The sequence below is a fragment of the Equus przewalskii genome, chromosome 28, assembly GCF_037783145.1.
Source record: "Equus przewalskii isolate Varuska chromosome 28, EquPr2, whole genome shotgun sequence".
Taxonomy (NCBI): domain Eukaryota; kingdom Metazoa; phylum Chordata; class Mammalia; order Perissodactyla; family Equidae; genus Equus; species Equus przewalskii.
This window is the reverse complement of record NC_091858.1, coordinates 4,166,650-4,191,026: the sequence shown is the minus strand read 5'-3', so window position 1 is coordinate 4,191,026 and position 24,377 is coordinate 4,166,650. Positions and strand designations below refer to the sequence as shown.

At 42.6% G+C, this 24,377-nt stretch overlaps 1 protein-coding gene across 4 annotated transcripts in view; it reads right to left on the bottom strand.

The window, feature by feature from the left end:
• Positions 1–24,377, bottom strand: part of ZMAT4 (zinc finger matrin-type 4) — a 321,316-nt gene that overhangs the window by 54,195 nt on the left and 242,744 nt on the right. The gene's annotated exons all lie outside the window — the stretch shown is intronic.

Sequence of the window (24,377 nt, the reverse complement as noted above, 5' to 3'; positions counted from 1 at the left end):
AGACGTACGCATAAAGAGTCAACTGATTTTCAACAAAGGTGTCAAGACCATTCAATGGGCAGAGAAAGCCTTTTGAACAAATGGTGCTGGAACAACTGGATAAATGTATGAAGCAAACAAACCCCACCTCACAGCACACATTAAAACCAAGATTGATTATGGATTCAAATGTAAAAACTGAACTGTAAAGCTGCCAGAAAAATATAAGAGAAGATCTTCAGGAACTTGGGATAGGCACAGATTTCTTAGGAATTAAAATGCATCGAAGATAAAAAAATAGATAAATTGGATTTTATAAAAATCAAAAGCTTCTGTTTATAAAAGACACAATTAAGAAAACAAAAAGGTAAGCCACATCCTGGGAAAAAATATTTGCAATACATATATCTGATACAGGATTTGTGTCCAGAATATATAATTAAGTCCTACAAATCAATCATAGAAAGACAAACAACACAATGTTTTCAAAAGACAAAATACTTGATCAGATATATCGTAAAAGAACATATAAAAAGGATCAATCAGCCTGCGAAAAGGTACTCAACATCAGTTTTCACCAGGGAAATGCAAATTAAAAGAACAATTAAATGCCACTTCATACCCACTACAAATGCCAACATCAAATAAAACAATACCATGCACTCCTGAGGAGATCGTAAAACAGTGCAACTAAGGGGGAAAACTGTCAGTTTCTTATAAAGTTAAATATATACTTATCCCATGACTCAGAAATTCTACTCTCAGACATTTACCCAAAAGCAGCAAAAACTTAGTTTAAAAAAAAAACTTATACAAAAATGTTTATAGCAGCTTTATTCATAATAGCCAAAGAGTCAAAACAATCTAAATGTTCATCAACACAAGAATTAATGAGCAAATTATAATATTTTCACACAATGGAAAAATACCTGGAAACTAAAAATCAAACTAGTGATTTATGTAACAACATAAATGAGCCTCAAAAAACATCATGTAAGGTAAAGAAGTCAGGCACAAAAGCGCACATACTGTACGATTTCATTCATATAAGGTTCAAGACCAGCAAGGTGATTCTGGAAGGATGGAATTCAGAGCAGTGTTGCTTTTTGGGTTAGAGATTGACTGGAAGGGGACACAGGATTTACAGATTAATGGAATGCTCTGTATCTTGATTGGGATGGTAGTTATAGGGTATATTCATTTACCAAATTCATCAGATTGTATACCCAAGATCTGCACATTTCACTTCATTAAAAAAGAAAAATGTTAGATGAATGTGGTTCAGTGCAGAAACCTCAGCAAACTGGAGACTTCAGAAAGCCCAGCTTCTGTTCTATCTCCATTTGCTGCCTACAAATTCTTTTGTTTTACATTACTAGAAAGTGAACTTCATACTCATATTTATGCTTTGATAACCTTGCAACACTCAAAGAAAATCCTCACATATGTTCTGGATTACAGTGCTTACTAAAGCTGGAACCATTTTGAAAGATGATTAATAATATAAAAGCAAAAACAATAAGGTATTGGTTTTGAATTATTTCTTCCCCGTTCACATCTTAAGCCTATATTAATCAAACTGTCCTGTAAATGGCTTTGTCATCTTCCAATATAAAAAACAGTAGCTAATACTTACATTATATATGCCATATATAAGCACTCTTGCGCTTACCTGACCCCATTTATTCCTTTACTCTTCACAATACCCGATGAACAGACACTATTGTATCCTGATTTGACAGATGAGGAACTTGAGGCACAGAGACTTACTCAAAATCACAGAACTTACACAAAACCCAGCTGTGTGGGTTTTGAACCCATACATTCTGCTCAGGAGTCCAAGCTACTAACTGTTATGCATACTGCCTATGGTGACAGGTGAGTTGGGATAGAGTCACAGAAATATGAACGGCTCTTCAGAGCTCATCTAGCCCAGTAGTCCAGTAACTCACACTGGCCACTAGAGAATCAAGCGGGAGTTGTTAACAACAGAAATTCCAGGCCTCATCCCAGATGGCTGTGATTCAGTAAGTTTGGAGTAGAACCTAGAACTCTGTTGTTTTTTTGAAAGCTCCCCAAGGTGCAAGATTTGAAGAAACTGTTGGTCTAATCTAAAACCCCATGGGGGATGCATGAAGTTTTTTAATAAGCAGAACGGAATTGTTTTTTATCTGCTTGCATTTGGAGGCCATTCTTTTTATAACATGGCTGAATTCTACTCACTGGCCTGAGTTCTGCTTTGTGCACAAGTTTATTCCCATCTCTTAGAATACATCAAATACTTGCAGAAGGTTCCCCTGTCCCCTAAGGCAGTTTCCCAGGCTGAAAGTCCATTGGTACTTTGACAGTGTTCTTCAGTAGAACATGGGTTCAGGTTCCCTGCATCGTCTCTATCATTACGTTCTGGATGGCACGTCCTGTTTGTTGATGACATTCTTAAATTATGACCCTCAGACTGAAGGCCAAGTCCCTACTGTGATTTCATTAGTACAACGCAGAGAAGGACTGTCACAGCCCTTGTGCACCATTAATTCTATCCATATCTTTAAATCTTCGAGTGTAAGCGTGTGTGTGTGTGTGCACATGTGTGGGTGCACGTGGCAACCCTGACCCACTGTAATTTGTACTCATACTGAACCTGCCAGCAATCAATCCTAAACCCTCTCCACACAGGTTTCTGCTAGCCAGACCTTCATTCCCTCTACTTTTATACTTGATTTTTCAGATTTTACTGTTTATCTCCATTAAATTCCATCTAAATGAATTCTACCTACTCCTCTAGAAACAGAAAATATAATGCAGCTCATGTATCAATTTTGACTGGTTGGTAGTGGCTGCCAGAGTGCTATGAAAGATTATGAGCCCTCACTCCAGATGATAGAGAAAGATTGCATTGCTCTATTAGCCAAGTCTGTCATTGGTGAGGGGTAGAGTGCCAGCGGCATGCTATTTCATGTCAGTGTCATTCCAGCTCCAGCATGTCAACATAAATCATATAAAAGTCAGGGCAAGGAATATTCCAATAGACCAAGGAGTCATCAACATATAGGTGGTGGTTAAAGCCATAGGAATGGTTAGGTCATCTACGAAGATGGTGGAGGTAAAGAGAAGAGTGTGGAGGAGAGTGGAGAAGCAGTTAGTACTCCTTGATATCACAGCTTTGCTCATCTGCTATCTCACCTTGATGCATGGGATAGGATCAGGCCAATAGGCATCTCCGACTCCCACTGGATCTCCACCTCCAGTGTGGCTGAATTCCTGGCCAGATGTGGGTGCAGGCATCTGGTATCAGGCCCCACCCTATCCTGTGGGTCACTCACATCACTGAGGGTGGAGCACTAAGACTCAGATGCACCCTCCATTTTGTCCTCATGACTTCCAGTTTTCCCTCATGAGTATAAGGTCTTTGCTCTTCCTTACTTCACGGCCATTTTTCCTTCCTGACTGCTGGCCCTGCTGATTTCAGGCCCAATACTCCATGCAGAAGGAACAACATTTCATAGAGAGCCTCACCAATTCCCATAATTGCATGAGGTCTAATGCTTTTAATAAGTTCCTTAATCTCTGCCAGTCATGGGGGTTGTACTCCTCTGATCAAACTCAACAGACAGAGGTGGTACTGAGGAAGCTGAGAGAAGAAATCTTTCCTAGAAGGATGAAAGAGTCCTTGTTATCATATTTAACCCTCAAAACCACCTTACAAACATTATTAGTCCATTTTACAGATGAGAAGATCAAGGTTCAAAGACACTGAAGTTATAGAACTACTAAGTGGAAAAGCCAGATTTGAATCTACTTATTTCTGATTTCAAAGCTAGTAACCTTAATAACTACCCTAAAGCTTTTAAAAGAAAAATGGGGTGAAGAAAAGAAAGTAGAAGAATCGTCTTTTCAAAAAAACCTTAATTTGAAACTAATACGTAAAGTAGACAAAGCATAGCTGCTTTGTAGAAATGGGGGTTAGGGGTCTTAAACACCAGTCAGTTTCCAATCAAACTCCAAGCATAGCACTTAGGGGACCCCAAGGAAGGGAGCTGTGGAGCAGAGTTTGGAAACCACTGCATTTTGCCATGCCACCCATCATAAGGATAACATAAGGAATGCTGGTATGTCCAATCTTAGACTGGCACTATGGAATCTCTCTTCCCTGTGCACCTAAGCTGAGGAAACCTCACTAATATCAGGGTTTGCTGCAGTCCCAGCTAAAGAAGAGCCTGTGTTACCCCATACTCCAGTCATTACAGTGTACAGAATGTTCCAATGCTTAACCTTCTGAATTCATCCCATTGCCTACAGGCATAGACTGCAGGGTACCGAACAGTCAATTAAACAAAGAGCACACAATTTCTAAAACAATTCTTTGTCTTTTTAAATAGTATATAAGCAAAGCTTTGAAAATGGAATCAGGAAGCAAATGGCTTTGCATCTTCAGAAGCTGTTTGCAAACAAACAAAACCTAAAGCTATGGAATCAATTTATTCTCAATAATTAAAAGACAATTTTATCCATGTTGGATGCCTGACCCAAGAAAGGAGTGGAAAATGATCACCCTACTGTGAAGATTCAGAACGGACAGAGTAGTTCATCCTAAATAGTTAAAGAGTTGCTTTATTGGAAAAAGGTTGAGATGTATTCTGTAAGGCAGAGGAAAGATGACATATTTTTAGACTTTGAGCAAATCAGCCCCCGTACAACCTTGATTTTAGCCTTGGAGGTTACCACTATTTTTACGATTGCTATCAGCAAATGGAAAGCAACCCAAAAAAATTAAACTGGCTTTTGTGATTTGAATTGAATGTTAAGAAAACAGAAATAAATAAACTGACTCTGAAGCAATCTATTATTTGAATTGTACTCAAGTGATTTTTAACCATACATTAAATGACAACGTGCGTGCGAAAAACCTTCTTCCTGGTCTGGATATTGATGCGATGCAAATGGAAATTCATAGAACGTGAAATGTGCTTTTTCCTTTGGGTCCAGTGGCAGTGCCATAGATCTCAATGGATGCAGACAACTAATAACATAGCAAGGCAATTTTTTATGTGTTTTCATAAAATTTGGTTTTTTCTACAACACAATTTTTGATTACAGGTTGTTTTGCGCATAAAGTGGACTGTACTCCTAACAAGGAGTCGTGGATTACAGCATCAAGTTAAACAAGGGGTTAAATTAAAGGTCAAATAGTTGCTTTTACTCCCCAGGGTTGGTAGGACACGGTGTGCAGGACAGAATAGACACACGTCTCTTCCCTTCTCTGTCCTCCAGTGGTGTCTCTTCCAGGCTACCTCTCATTTCTTCTCAAGGACTAGGGACTCCCGGCCTTTGTGATTTCCCTGTGGAATTGTCAGTAGTCATGATGGGTTCACAGCTGTCAGAGAACTGGGCATTGGCTTTTTAGCTGCATCAGCTGAGGACACAGTGATTGTCAACTCTTTTAGTCATCGGCTAGAAGTCCAAATGCGTCTTCAGCAACCTTTGCTCTGGAGCTGTACTAGTTGCCTGGTCAATCAAAAGGTCCCAGGCAGCAGAAGAAGCATTGGTGGTAATTTTTAAGAGACCTAGTTCAAGAAGGATTCGAAGGTGAAATGTGAATGGCAAAAAGCCCTAATTGTCAATATCTCCTTTGAATCACTTTATAACTGAGATTGTGCTCTCTGTCTCTGTCTCTCTCTGCCATTCGCACACCACTCAACTTAGGTACATGAACATAATCCTTGGTGTCCTTTCAGTTCTTTGGTTTATCCCTCTTGTCTGCTTGTAGACATCCATCTGCTATGGCCAGGTCTTTACCGGCTTGCAGCAGACAGCCTGCCAAACTCTGTTAAGTCATGGCTGTCGGCAGCTTCCCTGCAGCACTGGCCTTTTAATAGGTATGTTTGAAATTGAAGAGCCTTCAACACTCAAAGAAAATAACTTTAAAGGTGAAATTTCAGGCTTGACCAGCGGGGTCAGAGACAGCTTTATGGAGACAGTGGCCTTCAAATCACCGCAGCCACAGAGCTACCTACTCTGCCTCCCCCGGGCCAGCCTGGCACAGACACACTGACACAGGGGGTCCCACTGTGACTTGTATAAGTGACTCTTCTCTGGGACACAGGGCAGGAGATCTCCCTGCCATCATCACAGTGGCCTTACCTATTTATGGAAACATTCCTATCTTGTTTGATTTGCAATGTAACAGAGAATAACAAAATTCATACATTTACTAAGATAAGAGAAACTACTGATTTTAGAAAAAGAAAACATTGTATAAACTCTAGAAAATGACCATGACTCAATAATTTGCAAATATCTTGGGGCCTGAGAATATGGGAAACAAAGGGCATAGAAGAGCGAAGTGATGATCATTTTCAGTAGGAGGGGCTCCATATTTTTCCCTCTTTCAATCTACACTTGTTATTTAACCCTTAGGTGTCTACATTTCCTAATCCATAAAATGGAGATAATAATTGTCCCTACCTCGGAGAGTGTATATGAAAATTAAAAGAGTTGATATAGGCAAACAACTTAGAAAAGAGCCAAACAGCTCAACAAATGTAAACTACAATTGTTATTTTTAATCACAATGATCCTTTGCTTTGAACAAAAATAAAGACCTAACTCTGGAGTGGGAGATTTCATAATAATTTCATATTCCAGAAAGAGTTCTCTTTTTTAGCATCCTCAGGCATATTCAAATTATTCTGGCACGCTGCCTTCTCTGCAGATGCTATTTATACAAATCTTTTTTGACAGGTCAAATGCTTCCTCATATACTAATCATCCTATATATTTGCTTGGCTTAGACTTGAATTGAAAATTATCTCTATTCTTCATTTTAAAAATTTTTTTGAAAACATAGGAGATATGACATGACATGAACTGCTTCTTAGAAAGCTCTTGACACAGTGGATCTCAATATATTTTGCCTGCTTTGTTCTTAAATTGAGTGATTGGGGCTATTGAATAGGTAATTAGCTAAGTTCATAAATTAGATAAAAAGGAAAATGCAGAAGGGTATATTGGAAGTCGTGTAATTACATCTTTTTTATTCTTAAGGAACACACTCAGGGATCCACCCGAAGACCTGCATTTTTCTTCCATTAACAGCCTCTGTTAACAATACCACTTGTTCTCTGGGGTCCTTACAACACTGAACGGGCAGCAGCTCTGGCGAGCGCAGCAATTCCTTTCCCACTGCTCAAACTGACTTCCCAGTAGACTCTGATGGACCTAAATAGAATGGATGTATAGCTATATCTCCTCATCATTATATCATTCACAGATTTGTATTTGTAAATTTGCCTACACACTAAAATTTATTTGGAATCCCAAAACCAATCCTGGTGGTGCTTTGTGATCATTCGGGGACATGTACAGAGCAGCCCACGCGCATGTTCCCAGTGGAGGTGGAAGAGGTGACACTCTTCCTTCTTGTTTCAGCTCTCATGCAGAGATGCAAGCTAGTGCAGCGCAAGAAGTTCCAGCTTTGGGGCCAGTTGTCAGCATTTGAGTCCCAACCCTGGCTCCGGTTAATGGGATAGTCTCAGGCAAGTCACTTAACACTTCTGAACCTCATTTTTCCTTTTTTAATATAAAGAAAATAGACTTTACCAGTACGAGTTGTTTGCTGAGTTAAGAATGTAATCTATGTGAGATATGTGTACAGAGACAGATGTTGTGACATTGTGATTTATAGTAGGAAATATATATTTGGTCTTCATCCAGTCCCCATTTCTGGCACAGAGCTCCTAAATCCCTTGGAATTTCCTAAGTGGTGAGAGCATGTAGGTGTCTTTTTGTCATGTTAATGAGGTGGCTTTTGGACTCCTCTAAGGATGTGGGCTGGTTGCCAGGAGAGCCAACCACGTGATTAGAGGGTTGGAACTTTCAATTCCACCCCCTGATTTCCAGGGAGGGGAGAGGGCTGGAGGTTGAATCAATCACCAGTGGCCAATAATTTAATCAACCTTGCCTGTGTAATGAAGCCTCCATAAAAATTCAAAAAGACAGGGTTCAAAGGGCTCCCAGGGATGGCGAACACAGGGAGGTGCTGGGAGAGTGGCTCGCTCAGAGGGCTTGGAAGTTCTGCGCCCTTTCCCCATACCTTTCCCAGTGCATCCCTTCCATCTGGTTCTTCCTGAGTTCTATCCTTTTATAATAAACCTACAATCTAGTAAGTAAACTGTTTCTCTGAGTTCTGTGAGCTGCTCTAGAAAATTAACCAAACCTGAGGAGAGGGTCTTGAGAACCTCTGATTTATAGCCAGTTGGTCAGAAGTAAGGTAACAACCTGGACTTGTGACTCATGTCTGAAGTTGGGGGGGAGGGGCAGTCTTGTAGGACTGAGCCCTTAACCTGTGGGATCTGATGCTATCTCCAGGTAGATAGAATTGAGATGAATTTTAGGACACCCAGAGAATTGCTTGTTGGTGTGGGGAACCCCCTGCCCCACACTGGAATTGGAATCAGAACTATTTACAGAGGTACATATTTCCCCTAGGAGCAATGCTTCAGCATTGGCTAATTCAATTTTGGAGTGGGAAGGATTTATGGAATAACTACCTTGAATAAAGAGAGTCGACTGCACATACAGACAATGTGGGAGGTCTAGGCAATGTGAACACTTGCAGCCCACCGTGATGATCCAGGCTTTTAATCCAAGTGTGAGGGAAGCGGTTGTACCGAAACGTTACAAGATCACTGATTTCTGAGTTGAGAATGGTCTAGCGTGCAGGAACAAGAGAAGAAGCTGGGAGACTGGTGTGGAGACCAATTATAATCATTCGATGGGAAAGTCTAGGGACCTAGACTAGAGTAGCAGCCCAAATTTCATAAAACGCCAAAGCCCCTGGTACACAGTTGTGTGTTTGTAGTTGTGGGTCCTTCTAGTCGTGGCATCATCTTGACCATTTTTGTGTTCAGTTCAGTGGCATTGAGAAAATTAACGCTGTGGTGTTGCCATCACCACCATCCATCCAGAGAACTCTCTTCATTTGGTAAAAGTGAAACAACTCCCCCTCCTCTCTCTTCCCAGCCCCTGGCCACCACCATTCTCCGTTTTCTCTCTACGAATTTGATTACTGTGAGTAGCTCTGCCTCACCTCTCTCTACTCCCCCTCTTGCACACGCCTGCCTCAGGGCCTTGCCCTTACTGTTCCCTCTGCTCAGCCCCAGATCTGCGTGTGCTCACCCTCAGCTCCTTCAGGTCTTCATTCAAATGCCACCTTCTTTGTAAGGCCTTTCTTGACTACTCTAGTCAAGCTGCAAACCCCTTCACCCCACCCTCTGTTTTCTCTCATCTTTCTTCATAGCACTTCACCGTCTAACATATTATATATTTTACTTTTTTCAATAATTTTCTGAAATGCTGTATTAAAATCTATCATTCAAAAAGGCATATATTTTTGTCTTTCCGTTAAGAAAGCTCAGTGGAGTGTCTGATGTATAGAGGCCTCAGGAAATATTTGAATAGATGAACAAATGAAATAAATAATTGTTAGAAGGTTGAACTCTGGAGAAATGCTTAATCTTTAGAAAATATCCACATGGTCCTGTCTTTTGGTTGCCTGAATGGGAAAATTCATTGAACTATTATTTGAATTCCGTAGCTATTGAAAACCAACATTGGTAGATGAGGCAGGTTGGGTTTCAGAAGTAACTATAGTGCATCTCTTCCTCCCACCAAGATTCAAATCTGTCTCTGCAGGAGGAAGCATTTGGACAGAGAAAGAGTATGTGTATTTTTAAAACTCCCTGAGTTTTATGATACAGGATTACGCCACAGACTGGGGGAAAATAAAAAGAACACGGGCGATTCAGGTTTTTTTCATGTGCCAGTATGTGATATACTTATTGTGAACTTGAAAGTAGTGCACAATGTACACTTTAAAAGGGTATAACTAATTTATTTTGGAATTCTATGTGAATAGGACTAGGAAAATAAATCAAATATTTGGCCTACAATCCTGTGAGATACATCCCAACAGTTACAAAATACTTCTTTGCTGTTCCAGCTGGCTATTTCCAGGAGTAACCATCACCAGGTTTGTGGATTGTTATAGGATTTTTCCTGATCAGCCAATACAAATGATCCATTTTTAGTGAACAGTTACAATTTGGTGCAAAAAGTTGTCTAGAAAATAGTAAATTCAATAAAATAAGTCGACCTAGTCAAATCCATCAAAAGTTTTAAATTCGAGATATTCTGAACCCTTGCAAATGTCTGACGAAGACCTCTATTCCAAAATATTTCCAAAATGGACTCTTAGGGTCCCAGGTTCACTCACTGCAATTTCTCTCTTTCTTTCCTCTCTTCTATCTCCACTGCACGTTAACTTCCCGGCACTCTCGCCTCCTGTACTACTTGGTTACAGCCCTGGAGAACAGGGAGTGTCTGATTCATGTACGCATTTACAACATAGGGCCTGGCACATAGTAGACATACAGTTTAGATCTATAAATAAGGTTAGTCAGCAGGACTTTGTCAAATACACACACACACATACAAATATGCACACATATAAATACATACACATAAAAACGTACACATACACACATACGCACACATGTATAGACTTCGACGTTTTCTACACCGAATTTCAGGAAGTTGAAGAGGTAAATTTCCAAGGTAAAATTGGAAAACTTTGCCAAAGAAGGGATTTCCTAGTATAAGGGGTCTTCTCTACTGAAAGAGCTAGGATTCTCCTCTCTTTGGTAGAAACAGGAACACCTCACGGGATGACAAGCCATCTTAGGGAACATCAGCTTGCTTTGAACCTCAGAGTTGGAGTGAGCAAAGAGCCGCGTAGTCTGAGGCTGTGTGGTGCCGAGTGTGGCTTCCTCTCCGGGGCTGTGCCTCGAGGCAGGTGGCAGGGTGGGTTGAAGACTCTGGAAGGAGGCTGTGTGAGGAAGCTGTCTGCTTGAGCATGTGCTGGAGAAGGAGAAGCTGTGGAGGGAGAGGGGTCCCCATGGTTCAGTTCCACTGGGCCTTCTGTTCCCAGCAGCAATCCCTTCTTCCATCTGTCCCTCCTCACGATGCACAGCGCCGGAGTCGGCCTCCGGATTCCTCGGACAGTGATTGTCTCCGCTAATGATGCAGTTCACAACTTCTCCTGGTTCTGAACCATTCAGACTAGTATTATTTAATTTGTCCTATGTTTGCATCTCGCCATTTAAACTAAAAGCTGCTTTGAAGCAACAAAGGCATCTCAAATCAGTCATCGTTTTACCCACCCCGGCACTCGCAACGAGCCCTGCTCACAGAGATGCTCACTAAACAGCTGTTTCATGAAATGTGTGTATGTGTATGCATGGGGGATGCAGGTGATGGAGAAAGGTTTTTTGCCTTATTTCCATAGATTTGAGTGTCATTTCTCCCAGGACAAAAGTCAACAGATAAGGAAGGTAAAATTTCCCTTACATTCAGATAGTCTCTGTTATTCTCACCTCCTTTGTGGCCTGAGCCGTGCTAACCTCTGTCTCTAAGTTCCATCCAGATAAAATGGACCCACTAAAGCACTCCTACACAACTCCATACTGGATGTCAGCAGGGTCCTGCCTGGGTCCCAGCCCAACTTCCTCCTCCTCTGCAGGTGGGCCCAACTTCCCTTAACAACAGGCAACACACACACATGAACACAATGCCCAGCCTGACCTTAGGCAGTCCCTAGCTCCGCTCCTGACCTCAGGCAGGAGAAGGTGAGGGAGTTCTGATCCTACGCCCCAGGACTGAGCAGCGAGTCACACTTGCCATAATCCCATACTGCTCTGGCGCGCAGTCCCGTGATGGGGGCTTCTCAAGGACTCTCAGTGTCTAGATTGTCTAATCTCCACCTTGTCCCAAGTCTGGAGACTAGATTCCTGACTTGGTCATGATGCCTGTGTCCTTGTCCTGGAGACGTTCTTATGTCCTCATGTCAGTCCCCACCCGCCATCCATGTTTCACTCCTACTCTCAACAAAAAGGGACCAGCAAGCTGCTGTATCCTTCTCCTCAGTTACAGGGCTCCAACAGTGCAGAAAATAAGTAGCTTTTGTCCCTCAGGCCAGGTGGGTTTGGAAAAAAGTCTCTTACTCAATCTGTACACGAGCACTTGTGTGTCAGGCACATACCGTAGACTGACAGCCGTGTAGGACTCTCCTCCACCCCCCCAACCTAGACATGGCTCTCACTTGAGCATCCTTTACTGCTGGGATATTTTCAGTTGTCAGAGGAAACAACTGAAGGGACTCAAATAGTACTGAAAGGCTTTATGCAGCTGATGCGCCATCAGGGAGCACTGAAGACCAGGTGACTCCGGTTAAAACACGGTCAAGATTTCACAGGGTGGGGGAAAGCTGAGCAGGTGGCCTTGTGGTTTTGACATAGGCAGACATTTTTCACTTTAACCAAAACCTGCAGTCCGGGTACCAACAACCATTAGCCTAGTATTTTCTGAGAAGGATTTTAGTAAGTCTTGTGATTTATCAGGGCTTCAAAGTTCCAGGTGGGGGAGGTAGAGAGCGGAAAAGCAAGAAAGGGGAACAAAGATAGAAGGCCAGGGAGAAACTGGGGACCCTCTGAAGTCTGTTTTGTCCTTTTAGACAGTCAGAGCTTCTCAAAATATCTGTGGTACAGGACCAAACTTTTTCCATTTGTTGACTTTTAATTTTCAATATTTGCAGACCACACTTTCATAAAATCCAATAAAAATTAAATTAGTAGGAAAATAAAATAAAAGCAAAGGCATGTAAAACGCAAGCCCAAAGTTTTATTATCAGATTCGACAGACTTAAAATGACTCCATAAAGTTACCATAAAATGTTTCTAAATGTTTACTCTCAATTTCTATGCTTCTCTCATTGCGGACCAGTAAAAGTCATTTCTCAGACCAGCAACGGTTCATGGACTAGCGCTGTTTTAAATAACTGGAGTTTCTTCGTTGCCGCTAGATCTCAAAACCATGCTCCACCTGCCCACCGGAGCCTCCCCACTTCACTCTGGGCATCACCGTGGCTGACTGTGTGTTTTACTGACAGCAACATGCTGACCCCTGCACAAGGGCTGGCTATCACGTTCTCCCTTTCAGCGTGAATTTATTCCCAAGAAGCACAGCCAGGCCCTAATATTGGCCAATCTGACCTACCATCAGCCCTTGGAACACATATACCCCACTACGACAAAACAGCAAAGTGAGTTTTTTCCCCAGAGTCTTCTCAATTTTATTCTTACCTCCCCTCACTTTCTTGATTCTTTTTGACAGGTAACTGATTCACGACCCTCTGGTCTGTCACCCCTCCACATTTCTCCTGCGGCTTTGGACACTGGCTTCCCTCAAGTTTCAAGCCTTCTCAGGTCACTCAGCTACCTGTCAGGAGACACCATGTTCTAGCTGAGGCCACACAGCCCCAGGCCAGAGGGGAGGCAGGTCACAGAATCTGCCGCGTCAGTGGTATACCCAGGCCCTAGGCCGTTTCTCCCACCCTGACGTAGTTAACCAGACAAGTAATGCAGCATCTCTAACCTTCACATGTTAGAAGATTAATTAACACACTGCAATTTTAAGAGATTTCAGTTGGTGAACTCTATACAGTTTGTTTAAAAAAAAATAAAAGTATCCTCCAATAATGCCAATCCTTGAAAATAAACAGAATGCCAAAGAATTCACAAATAAATCCCTATTGATTATTGAATCCAGAACTTGGAAAGCTTCCATTTCATACAATAGATCCAAGAAACTGAGAAATTACCCACAGAAGCACACACAAATAAATTTAAGGAATGCCAAAAATATTTTTCACATGCACAAAGAACAGGAACAAGAACACCTGGGTGTGTACTCGTCTTTTCTCTTCCATCAGAGAGGCAAAGCTTCGAAAGGGCATCGTGCCTTAGGTGGACACACCGCTACAAAGCAAAAGTGGGTTGTGTGAGGCAGCTCTTCGGGGTCGGCAATTCATCCCGTGAGGGGAGATCCAGAGAAAATCGCACAAAAACATCCTAAGCAAGTGGATGATCTACCAAATCATAGACATTTTTTTCGTTGCATCTGTCTGGAAAGTTGATTGCCGGTTGAACCATTTAAGGGAGAAGGAGCGTCTGCTTCATTCGGATGAAAGCAGGAACAATTTCTTTCACAAATGGTATGAATACGATTTAATTCTGTTATCTTTTCTGCTTCGGAAAAGTGCCTGGATTTCACACAGAAATAAGAATTTGATGTTTATATATTTGCCATGTTTTCCTTGAGACTGTAAATAAGAAAGAGATGGTGCCTCATGCGCTTTAGAATCTTCGATTCAAGTTTGCAGGCTTTGTAAATGGCAGAAAGGAGTGATAAGAGGTGGGCCACAGAGACAGCAGCCTGCGTGCGACCCCCGAGGTAGTCCCGGACTAAGTTTTCCTCTGTTCTCAAACTGAATAACCAGATTGACCCTCTTGCCTCATCCAGCTGGTCTTAGCTCATGTGCGTGATGGCTGTCACAGAGATTTCTCTTCATCACCACACAACAAATATAGAATCATCATTTTCCAAAAGTCCTGGGGTGGAATCCGTGCTTTCCTTTGCATTCTGAGAACAGTGATCTATGCTTAATTAAAAAGTTCCTTTTGCAAATGCAAAAGTTGTGGAAACTTTTCCTATAGAGAGTCACTGAAAAGTAGTTTTAATGGACCGTGTAATAGTTTATTTGACTGTGCTCTTTTATTTTAGCATCAAAGCATAAACATTGCATTCAAATGATGAAAATCTATTCAAGGCAAAAACACAGGCCCAGCATGTCAGCTACAGCATTATTTGGGTTGTGGTCCATTTAAACGTACACCAATGTGTCATCATTAACTGTGTCTCCTTAGAATTATTTGTGGAATACATCTAATCTCTGAAACGTATACCTCACCTATTGTCTGGTGCATGTAATCACATTTAGAAAAACATCATTCTGTCCTACACCATACCAACGTTGGATTTCCTTCTGCAGAAAACGTGTGTATGATGTTCATTATTCTGAACACTAGGAACGGAGATCAGTAAAGATAAAAAGTAAAAGTTTCCGATGTTCAAATGGTTTCTCAAGAGAGGTTAAAAATAAAATTTTACTATCATCTATTTTAGCTTTACAGACAAGCAGCTTCAGTGCAGGACTAGACTGGGAGAAGCAGGGTCTGGAACTCTCCCTGCAACCTAGAGAGCTGATTTTTCAGCAAGAATTTTTCTGGTCAGACTCCCATTGTCCTGACTGAAAGGCAGAGGTAGTCCAGCCTAGGGGAAGGATGTGGGCTTTGGGTTGAAACAAAGCTGAGGCTTCGCTCCCAGCACTGTTACTTACCCAGTAATCCTGCTTTGCAAGAATAAAGATGATCTGGTTCACTGCACAGGGGGATTGTAAGGGAATGAGGGCAGCGACTTATGTCAAGAACCCAGCACAGTTCATGAAATAGTATGGATACTCAATAAATGCTCATTCACATTCTCTCTTTCTTTTCTCTCATTCATGAGTATGTGCGTGCTAAATGATAGCCACCACTGCTCTGGGCCAATATTACAGACCCACAGACTCATTTGCATGTCAACACGGATGGTGGGCAGGAAATGCAGGTTCTATGCCAAATAAGTTACTAGTAACACTCATAGAAAATGCCTAATCCCACATCTCTGGCAACTCTGTCTAAGTTCTGCTATTGCTACCACTTCCCACGCACACACAATAGCTGTTCCTTATTCGTTGATATTGCTTGAGTTTCTGTGCTTGGCCCACTTTCCTCCCTGCTCTTATCTATCACTGATCTCATCCACCTAAGGACTTCAGCTCCACCTCCATGCTGATCTGAAGTCCATACATCCAGTCCTGGCTACACTCCTAAACTCCAGACTCGTGTCTCCAATGGCCGACTGGCATCTTCACCTGCGTGACCTGCCAATACCTCACACTTAACATGTCCAAATGTGTCTTTACTACTTTAATTCACTCAATCCTCTTACCTCTCCATAAACATGTTTCTCTTATTTTCTATAGTCTGGTTAATTGTCTTTCTACCTAATCATTCTCTGAGCTAGAAACTCTTCACCTGCCAATTTAAATGTTAAATAAGCTTTGCCATCTTCCCAACATTCTTACATTCACTAGTCAGCTATGGATTTTCATTCCCCTCTGCCTTCTTCCCACCCCACATCTTTAACCTGCTCCCTACTTGCTTATCTACGTGTGTATCAAATGCAAATCTTATCCACCATCTTGGATTTCTTCACCTGGCAAGTTTCCTGGACTCAATGCCATCACCAAGACAAGTCGCTTGCCCTCACTGAGAGTGTTAGGCCAGGCAGATACTCGGAGTTACTGGCTCCTTAAATCATTTCTGGACTTGAACAAAACATCACATTGCAGGGCATGGAATCTGGCCGCCCAAGCAGCCTCCAGAGGGCTTGGATGACACAACCTGGAAGCACGAAAGTGTTGGCTTTCCATGCAGCCAATATTGACTCAAAGAAAATCAGAGATGAGATGGATCTGGACAAAGGAATTTCCCCTTGTTCCTCCCTCTTATGGGCTCCTTTGAGCTAAGTCTCCTCAACACAGAGTCCAGAGGCATTCCCATATTAAGTGACAGCCCTGTTGGGTCACCTTCTGTGTCTCTTCACAGCTTGTCATGAGGCAGCAGCTCACACAAGAGTGTATCACTTTTGATTGCTTCATATCCTTCTTCGTGTCCCCTCCACTTTCCCCAACTTCTGCTCCCCTGGGTTTGCACCTGGTAAATGAAGCATTGACATCTAATTCTTGCCTCCAAGTCTGTTCTTGGGAATTCAGGACTAAGAAAACTTCTAAAAATAATTCTATGCAACTTTAAATAAAAATCTCTTTACAAAAAGATAAGAACTGTTGACTTGTTTTCCTTTTTCTGCATCAACTATTAAAGAAAAAGAAAAGTGAATATTTATAGTTTAAAACCCTGTTCGGGGAAAGCTACAGCAATTTTCCAAAATTTTGGTTTAGGTTTTCTAGGCGCCAGAGTAAAGAAGGGAACATAACAGCTCTCACAAGTGAATAATAATTGGAAGTAAATTTATCAAGGAAAAAATATCTTAACTATTACTAGACCCTGAGCTTTGGGAGGAATTTGTCGCGATGTCATGATGGACTTTACACAAGGGTCATAAGACAATGTAATGAATCATATCCTTATTTTTTTATAAAAATTTTTTAAATACACAGAGTGCTCCCCATGTGGATTTTTCTTATACTCGAATTTGGAAAAGGCAATAGGAAGATTTTAGGCAGTGGTCATAAAACCCTGATGTACATGTGAGGTTTCTTCTTTTTTTCCTCCTGTTGAGGAAGATTCACCCTGAGCTAACATCCATTGCCAATCTTCCTCTTTTTTCCTTTTTTTTATGTGAGCTGTCACCACAACATGGCCACTAACAGATGAGTGGTGTAGGTCTGCACACGGGAACTAAATCTGGCCCACCAAAGCAGAGTGCGCCAAACTTAACCACTAGGCCACTGGGGCTGGCCCACAAGAGATTTCTTAAAAATACACATTTCAAAGCCCCTTGCCAGATTCATGAATCAGAATTCCCAGGGCTAGTGTCTAGGCACATGCATTTTGGACAGGATGAATCTAATGTACACCAAACATTGAATATTGGCAATTTCCAACAGTTCAACCTAAATGTTACAATTTTGGTAGCAGAAGCAGCTTTTCTAAGAATGCGTTCTAAATGTTATCACAGTAATGCTGGATTACTACGCAAACAGACGCTATCATTTGGATTTTAGAAATTGTAAAATACATATGTAAAGCTAAAATAAAATGGAAAGTTACAGATCAGTTGAATATTCTTTGAGCAAATATCTGAAACACCGTCTATTATTATAAGGCCTTAGTTAAGTAAACAGCACAGGATGTGGAATGTGGGACACTTAAAAGTGGAAGCAGGGTCCCCAACATCAATAAGCTTAAAATATAAGTCAGAAGAAAGGCCACACAACAAACGATTATATCACTAAGGGGAAGACGCTGTGCCATGAACTACGCCCACAGAAACAAACTGTTTACTGAATGTGCCATTCACTGAGGAAGCCCAAGATCAGCCAAACGTTTGTTTGTTCTAAAAGGAAAGAGAGAGTTTTGCTGTAGACAATTGGTGTGAGATCGAAAATAAAACGAATAAGACACATGGCACAGATCAGACCACTGGAATATTCCCTCAAATTCTACCCACTCTCCACCTTTAGAAGATACGCTGAGATGGGCTGGATGTTCAGAGTTGAGTCCCCATTGCTTTCCACACATTAACCTATAGGCACGAGGTTTCCACCACCTGTGTATGTTTTAACAAGCTTAAAACCATCAGGAACAGCACCATCTGAATATGACTTTTCAGATTCAATATTTAGAGATGTTTTTAAACATCGGTCCGACTATAACAAAAAGAAAGAAATCCTTTGTCCCAGGGTACCCAGGACAAAGACAATAGGAGGCTGTGTTTTCATTTGTAACAGAGTCCCGCAGGAGCCGGTGGCATTTATCTTCTACATCAGTGCTCTAAAAGGCTAAATGCTCCCAAACAATTCTGTCAGAGGGTCTGGATAAAAAGCAGGATTAAATAAGACTTCCTGACACCAAATGTATTTCATGGTGTCTAACTCACGCTCCAGATTTAAAAAATGGAAACATGGCTTAAGCATCTTTCAAGAGTTTGTGTTGACAGAAAATCCGATACTACTTAGCACAAGGTTTTTGATTGTCTTTTAATATTTTTAAATCCAAGCTACCAACTAATTTGTTTAATGTAAAAATTGAAATTGTGTTCATTTTTATTGCAAATATTACACTTTTTCCTGCAAGTAGAAAAAGAAAAAAATGTACAGGTTCTTAGAGGTCAGACCCACACTGCAGATGAAAAGGCGAAGAGAAGCAGTGGGCTGGCCCCTCAGGCCGACCAGGCACCAGCCTGGAAAACACAGCTTCCCACCTACGGCCCTGCTTGGTGTTGCTTGAGTGGCATCTCAGTTCGGGTTTTCCCCGAAGTGACTGATTCAGGAAATCGAGTGCAAGAGGTTTATTCTAGAGGCAATTCCAGGAAACACTAATGAGGGAGTGGGGAAATAGACAGGTAAGGAAAACAGCTAATGAAGTGTTTGTTTGCTAGTCAGTGAGCTTTATGAATAAGATCAGAGCCCGCTGAGGCCTCTGGGAGGGAGTGCAAAGCACAGAGCTCCGGAGAGCAAACCCATCTGAGGGGCCAGGGAGCAAGGGCTTTCTGCACCACCTCCCAGGAGGCCATTGAGGGCAGGCTGCTGGAGGAAGGGCTGGCATATTAGTTCTCTAATGCTTCCAGCCTACCGCAGGGACAGCAAAGTGGGCTCTGGTGACCAGAGAAAGCCCTCAGACAAAGAGATGCTGGTGGCCATGGTATTAAGTCAAACTGATGGTCCCTGAGGAGGTGTGAGTGGTGGGCAATATGGGCACAGCACCAACGAGGTTGGTTCCAAGTGGCCTTGACCTCGCACGCCCTTTCAAACTGTCTGTGCAGTCTTCCTGTTCAGGAAGATGCCGGGGGTAAGAGAGAAAAGGTAAAAAAAAAAATAATTAAAGCACAAATAATTTGGACTCCTCTACGTGGGTGGAGTGCACTTGGCACCTTCAATGCATATGCTGTGCTGGTGGTGGGATTCAGGCGGGAATCATGTCCCAGCAAGGCAGACACTGAGGGGGAAGATGTGAGTCCAAATGGGGTCAGCAAGAAGTGGCAAGCAGAGAGAGAAGCAGTGACAGAACTTTTTTCTCAGTCACTGGGGTAACAGAAGGGGGAGATTGTGTAGCCAGTAGGAGCAAGGTCCAGGTAGGCGGGTACCAGAGAGAAGCTGGGATCTGGGAGCCTGTCAGCAACATCTAGTGTGGAGCGCTTGCCAGGCAAGACTTTTATCTCACTTATTTCTTAGCATCAGCTGTCCACTGCTGACATTTAAACCACAGACACCGAAGGTGAATTCGGCGTTTCTGCATCCCCCTCAGAGACGAAGCACAGACTGGGAAGAGTGAGGAGGGACCAGCATAGACCACGTCCGCCACAAACAGCCCAAGCACATGCCCTTTGATTGTGGGTCAGCAACGTCTTCTTCAGACATTACCAGTGGCCCAAAACACTACAATCTCATTTCTCTGAGTGAATCACTTATGCACCAGGAGAATGCACAGCAGAAACATCTGGTTCCATAAACAGCAGCCAAACAAAATCCCAGCATCTGGAGGGTGTTTGACACAAAATATAAATCTAGATTTTTCTCTCTAGCCATGTAGAGTTCCAGGAGCTCCCAAGACATGAACGTGTCTCGGCCTATTTAGGGATGCAGCGGGTTGAGAATTGCCAGAGGGCATGAGGACTAACCCTCCTGTGATAACTTCACCTCTGCCACTCTGGATCCTGAAGGGTCATGGCAGAGGCAAAACTTAACGTGAAAAATAAAAGTCCGGGAGTTTAGAGCAACCAGAGAGTGGATGTTAGGGCAAAGGTTGATGTGGAAACATGTCGGAGGGCTCCCTCCTCCATCCTTCCCCAGAGCCCGCAGGGCTGATGGCCACAGGGAGCAGAGCCACGACAAAGGGAGGTCTTTCCTGCCCAGGGCTAGAACAATCTGCTAGCTGAGTAACGTCGCTTCTATGCTTCTGCTAAAGAACATTTTTGCGGCTCAGGATCCTTCCTCTAAGATCTAGGAAGCCCATTTCATAGCAAAGCAAGAAGTTTGTTCAAAGAAAGACAGACCAATTTCAGATTTTGAGATGTTCCCAGTGTAAAATCTATCGTACATTGTTGTAACATAAATCACACAGCCAACAATTCCTCACCCCCAATTGTTCGTTTTACGGATGTTATTATTGAGTTCTTGATCTAGCCACTTGGTTTCCTATTGCTTCTATTTGAGTCATCCCATAACAAACGGCCCTGATAGGTTATAATTCTGCAATTATAGTGCCTAATACAATCTATATGCAAACTGGCACAGAAATGTTGGGGAAGATCTGTTTACATTTTAGTGGTATTCTCAGACATGGCTTCTTGTTGCTCGAGCCCCTTTTAAGCCTGTGCTGCCCATTTATTTTTCAGCAGAGGCATTTGATTATGTGTCCCCTGCTGCTTATTCATTTCCAATGCATCTGAGATATTGTAATGCTAGTGAAGTCTTGATGGAATTATTTATATTAGAACATTAGCAATGTTCTGTGCCACAAAACCGAGGCCTGAGTCATTTTTCTAGAGAAGTGACACCCGCTGTTTCTGGTCTTTGTCCCTCTGATCTGATAAGATTGGGTGGGTGATATATTGCAAAGGACAGTGGGTTGGGTCGGGGGCGGAACACTGGGAAGCCAAGCCCTCAGATGACCAGTCACTAATCTCAGCTAGCTGCTTCTGTTACATCACGAGACCCTCCCTCTGACTTTGTAGCATCCTGTGCTGCTTTCTCCAGTCTTCATTCCACTTAATGGTTAGCAGCGTTTTTGTTAGTCCACCAGCTAGATGGAAGGCTCCCCGAGGCCTTGGATGCTGTTCATTGGCTTGGTGTCCCAGCCCTTAACACAGAGTCTGACACATAGGAGGGAGGCAGTAAATGCTTATCAAATGAAGTAACCTCCCAGAGTCTTAACGTTAGAGCTGGCCTTACATCCTCTCTTTAGCAAATGAGACACGAAACTCAGAGGAGTGACGGGATTTGTGCAAGGTCCCCCATTAGTGCCACTGTTTAGACTAGAACTGATTCTTGGCCCGGTGTTCTTTCTGCTCCAATGCCCTGCACCAGCTGTGCAGGTTCCTGGCAGTATATAGCCTCAGCCTCAGAAGGGTCTCCTCTTGAGTGTTTGAGAAGACAGGTATTTGGGGCAAGAGTCCTTCCCAGTATCTTTCAATTGTGTACCATATACACATGTTCGTTCTCTTCACTGTTTCCTTTCGGCAGATACGAGTATAAATTCTGGATGTCTGAAATAAACTATTTTGTTTCCTTTATGGCTTCCTGGCAGTTGCAGTGGGGCAGTGTGCGGCACTAGGACAGTATGGCACACTGGCAAGAGTGCTGACTCAGAGGTTGCTCTAGGCAAATGCTGTAACTACCCTAAACATTCTTCTGTGAATCTGAAAAACAAGACTAATATTATTTTCCTTGCAGTGTTGATGTGAGGATTAAAGTGAGATAATGCATGAGAAAATACTAGCAAACGCCTGGCATAATATTTTAGCTATTTTCATTTTTACTAACTTGCAAGTTATTCAAAAGAAGGGCCAAGAAATCTGGTGCAGCTTGGCCTTGTACGGCCTGGCTGGAAGAGGTGGTCATCATTAGCCTGCAGATCCCCAGATCTATCCTTCCTGCGACCATTGGGGAAGATGATGAGCATGAGGGACCGCATCAAACATTCTAGCAACAACCAGAAAACAACAGCTCTCTCGGTTGTTGGGAATCCACATCACAACGGCACAAAACATATAGAGTTCTAAAGACCACAGGGACCCCTGACAGGTCACATCAATCCTAAGATGAAATAAAGGACCACTTTTTCCTCCAAGTTTCAGCCCTGCAGTAACAAACCACAGAAACAACAAAATCTCTGCCTGACCCATCCAAGCAACTATGGTGCTGGCATGCCAGACTCCATTGGAAGACACTTTCTGTGACTGGTGGCCCTTTGCCCCCTGTATTCTACAGACACTTGAGGCTTATAGAAACACCAGTTGGCTAGACTTTTATCACTGGCCCAAATGTCAATCCCTTTTGGGAAGTGACTGGTCAGCTAATCCTGCTCACACCGCTTTTGCTCGCTTGTGCTCTACAGAATCCTGTGTTTCCATCTGTTGGTGCCCTACAAGGACCTACGAATGTGTCCGCTATGGACTGAATTGTGTCCTCCCTCAAATTCATATGTTAGAGTCCTAACCCGCAATGTGACATTATTTGAAGATGGGGTCTTTAGGAGGTAATTAAGGTTAAATGAGGCCATAAAGTATGGTTTTAATCCAATAGGATTGGTGGTCTTACAAGAAGAAGAGAGAGAAATCTCTCTTTTTCTCTCTGTGTGCATACACTAAAGAAAGGCCATGTGAGGAAATAGCAAGATGGCAGCCATCTGCAAGCCAGCGAGAGAGCCCTGACCAGAACCTGGCCATCTTGGCAACTTGATCTGGGACTTACAAACTCCAGAACTGTGAGCAAATTAATTTCTATTGTTTAACTCACCCAGCCTTTTGTATTTTGTTATGGCAGCCCAAGTTGACTAAGATAGTGTCCACTTTCCTCACCAAATTATGAACTCCTTAAGGGTGAAGACCACAATTTATTTGCCTTTCTTGCCCAGTCTCCAGTGCCCACCACCCCTTTAGTCCTTAAGAAATGTTTGTTGAATAAGGGAATATTTGATTGAATGTTTAACTGTGAATATATTTCAAAGTGGCTCATAGTTTCTTCTCAGATCTCAAAACACATTCTCTTCCTGCCTGCCTCAGGATAAAGGGACTGAACCAAGTAAAAGGGAGTCTCTCCTACGAGGGAAACTTCCATTTTTTCACCCAGTTGCTGAAGAGGCAAAGTGGCAAGATCTGCCTGGTAGTCAATTAATCAACAAATATCGATTGTGCATCTCCCACAGGCCAGGCACTGACCCAGCCACTGAGGATGAGGCCATGAAGACAACGGACAGAGTTCCTGCCCCAAGGAGCTTATACTCCGGTGGACAGAAACAGTTATTAATCATGTGAGGAAAAATCAGGTAATTTCAGATACTGCCAAGTGCTATGGAGAAGTTGAAATAAGGTAATGTGGTAGAGCGTGATGGAGTGGGGGCTGCTTTACCCAGAATGTTGAGAAGTGTCTCTCTGAAAAGGGGACATTTGAGTTTAACCTGAATAATGAGAAGGTGGCAGCCATGGGAGGATCTGGGGAACAAAATTCCAAGCAGTAGAAAGAGCAAATCTAAAGGCTCTGAGAATGGAACAAACTTGATGTGTCCAGTGGACAGAAAATCAGTAGCTGGAGCAGAGTGAATGATGCTAAGAGTGGAGGGAGGGAGGGAGGGGAAGGCAGGAGCCAAATCCTGTGGGTCTTATAGGCCCCTGATGACAAATTTGGGTTTTATACAACTACAATGGGAAGCCACCGGAGATGTTTTAGCAGAGGCCTTTAATAACGTAATTTATGCTTTAGAAATATGACTCTGACTGTCCTAGAGAAGAGGAAGAACATTGAGGAGGCTGTGGCCATGGTCTGGGAGCGCTGAAGTGGCTTAGACTAGGGTGGTTGTTGTAGGGATGGTTAAAAATGGCCAGATTATGGGTATATATTTTGGAGTAGAGAAAACTGGATTTACGGATGGACAAAATGTGGGAGTGAAGAAAAAGAAAGGAATCAATAATGACTCTTATCAAGGTTTTTGGCATGAGCAACC